Source organism: Salvelinus sp. IW2-2015, linkage group LG15 (genome assembly GCF_002910315.2).
Source record: "Salvelinus sp. IW2-2015 linkage group LG15, ASM291031v2, whole genome shotgun sequence".
In the NCBI taxonomy this organism is placed as follows: domain Eukaryota; kingdom Metazoa; phylum Chordata; class Actinopteri; order Salmoniformes; family Salmonidae; genus Salvelinus; species Salvelinus sp. IW2-2015.
Window position 1 is genome coordinate 61,007,482 of NC_036855.1, and position 3,547 is coordinate 61,011,028.

The following is a 3,547-nucleotide window of genomic DNA, read 5'->3' on the forward strand; positions in this document are numbered from 1 at the left end:
GAATCATTCGGAGGTTTACCTGTGGATGTATTTCAAGGCCTACCTTCAAACCCAGTGCCTCTTTGCTTGACATCATGGGAAAATCAAAAGAAATCAGTCAAGACCTCAGAAAAACAATTGTAGACCTCCACAAGTCTGGTTCATCCTTGGGAGCAATTTCCAAAGGCCTGAAGGTACCATGTTCATCTGTACAAACAATAGTATGCAAGTATAAACAACATGGGACCACACAGCCATCATACCGCTCAAAAAGGAGACGCATTCTGTCTCCTAGAGATGAACGTACTTTGGTGCGAAAAGTGCAATCCCAGAACAACAGCAAAGGACCCTGTGACGATGCTGGAGGAAACAGGTACAAAAGTATCTATATCCACAGTAAAATGAGTCCTATATCGACATAACCTGAAAGGCCGCTCAGCAAGGAAGAAGCCACTGCTCCAAAACCGCCATAAAAAAGCCAGACTATGGTGTGCAACTGCACATGGGGCAAAGATCGTACTTTTTGGAGAAATGTCCTCTGGTCTGATGAAACAAAAATAGAACTGTTTGGCCATAATGACCATCGTTATGTTTGGAGGAAAAGGGGGAGGCTTGCAAGCCGAAGAACACCATCCCAACCGTGAAGCACGGGGGTGGCAGCATCATGTTGTGGGGGTGCTTTGCTGCAGGAGGTACTGGTGCACTTCACAAAATAGATGGCATCATGAGGCAACCCTATAGAACATTTGTGGGCAGAACTGAAAAAGCATGTGCGAGCAAGGAGGCCTACAAACCTGACTCAGTACACCAGCTCTGTCAGGAGGAATGGGTTTGAAACTGTCTCTTATACACATCTAGATGTGTATAAGAGACAGGTCTTATCGGCTCTTAACCAACCATGCTATTTTGTTTGTTTTTTCGCATTGGCCGTAACTTGTTTTGAACATAATGTTGCTGCTACCATCTCTTATGACCGAAAAGAGCTTCTGAACATTAGAACAGGGATTACTCGCCTCAAATTGGATGAGGAGTTCTTCAATGAGTCGGACGCGAGGGATATACTACAGACACCCTACCAGGCCAYGATCCCCGTATATTCGCTGGAAAAGGAAATGTAGGTTTCGCGGAAAGAGATCAGGATGCATTGTGAGGATCAGGCGATGACTGGATAATCTGCCCTTGCCTTCTGTTCTGCTAGCTAACGTTCAATTGCTGGAAAATAAATGTGACGAACTGAAAGCACGTATATCCTTCCAACAGGACATTATAAACTGTAATATCTTATGTTTCACCGAGTCGTGGCTGAATGACGACATTAGGAACATACAGCTGGCGGGTTATCTTCTTACGGCTAGGGGTTCCGCTAGCTTAACTTCTTGTTAATCTACCCATCGTGTCTGATTTCAAAAAGGCTTTACAGCGAAAGCACACCATATGATTATGGTAGGTTAGAGCCTAGTCACAAAAACACATACAGACATTTTCCAGCCAAAGAGAGGAGTCACAAAAAGCAGAAATAGAGATAAAATGAATCACTAACCTTTGATGATATTCATCAGATGGCACTCATAGGACTTCATGTTACACAATACATTTATGTTTTGTTCGATAAAGTTCATATTTATATCCAAAAATCTCAGCTTACATTGGTGCGTTATGGTCAGTAATGTTGTGCCTCGAAAACATCCGGCGAATTTTCAGAGAGCCACATCAATTTACAGAAATACTCATCATAATCTTTGATAAAAGATACAACTGTTATGCACAGAATAAAAAACTTTACGGAAAAAGCACACCATGCAATAATCTGAGTACGGCGCTCAGACACACAAATAAGCCATACAGGTACCCGCCATGTTGTGGAGTCAACAGAAGTCAGAAATAGCATTATAAATATTTACTTACCTTTGATGATCTTCATCAGAATGCTCTCCCAGGAATCCCAGTTCCCCAACAACTGTTTGTTTTGTTCGATAGTCCATCATTTATGTCCAAATACCTCCTTTTTGTTCGCGCGTTCAGTTCACAATCCAAACTCACGAGGCGCGGGCAAGTCCAGGCGAAAGTTCAGATGAAAAGTCCAAAAAGTTATATAACAGTTCATAGAAGCATGTCAAACGATGTATAGAATACATTTTTAGGATGTTTTTAACATAATTTTTCAATAATGTTTCAACCGGAGAATTCCTTTGTCTTTAGAAATGCAATGGAACGCAGGTCGCTCTCACGGCCATGCACGTGACCAGTTCATGGCACTCTACCAGACATCTGGTTGAAACAGCTCTCATGCTCTCCTCCTTCACAGTAGAAGCCTCAAACAAGGTTCTAAAGACTGTTGACATCTAGTGGAAGCCTTAGGAAGTGCAATATGACATTGAAAGATTAGTGGAATCTGTGTGGGTAGCTGGACAGGTAGGATGACTGACAGTGAAGGTGAACAGGTGGTCACGTGTCAGGTGACAGAGGAATGGATGAGACTGAGGCAGGAATTCCTTTAACCATAAAGTGGTATATTTACTGAGTAGTGTGGATTCATGGARGCACAGAACTTCTGGAGCAGACGGAGTTAAGGAAGAGAAAGCAGCGAGATCAGGCGATGGCGTTTTCCTCCTTTTATGGGGATGAGATCTGTCGGTCATTGCCGCCTGACCTAATTAAAGCGCCCCTGGCCCAGCTGAGTAAGTGGCCATGAATTAAAGGATTATTCCACCAACTCCATGGGCCTTTTCTACAGCCACCCTGGAAATTTGTTCAATTCCACACTCCTCAAACAGGCTCATTGCTCCCCGTCCTCCGTCATCTCATGGAGAGGAATTAGTCGAGCAACTGGCCGGATATATGTCCGGTTCTTTACCTGGATCTCCACTGATCTAAGGCGACCATCGGTCCCAGGAATGGTCTTAGTGATACGTCCCACCGGCCAAGAGGCTCGAGGCAGTTGAGGGTCCACCATCATTACTACTTGGCAAGTTTCCAGGCTGGCCATTTCTCTCCGCCATTTCCCTCTGTGCTGTAGGCTTGGTAGGTAATCCCGAATGAATCGGGCCCAGAAAAGGTCAGCCAAGATCTGGCTGTGTCGCCACCGGCGTCTGCCAGGATCTTGTACGGTTTCCCCCGTCGGGAGATAAACCGCCGTAGGGCCATGAGGAAGGCTTCAGTATCCAAACTCTCCAGTAGGTCCAGGTGGACACACCTAGTTGTCAAACACTTGAATAGAATGCCCCAGCGCTTTTCCACTCGACGACCTAGCTTGATTGTCAAGGGGCCAAAGCAATCTACTCCTGTTGACCAGAAGCAGGATTGGTTTTGAGAGGCGCAAGCGAGCAGGGTAAATCTGCCATTTTGGGCACAAGAGCCCACTCTAGGACTGAGATGGAGCTGCATACCGGATACCCTTGGGTACAAGCACCGCTCAGCCCTTTCTATCTCCAGTCTACACTATCTGCTATCCTTCTATCTTCACGTACAACATCTCCGTTCCCTTCACTGGCTCAGCCCTGCGTGAGCGATTCTCTCTTCTGGTCCCTTTCGTTATGCTCAGTGTGGTGCGTAACAGTGCTTCTTCTCC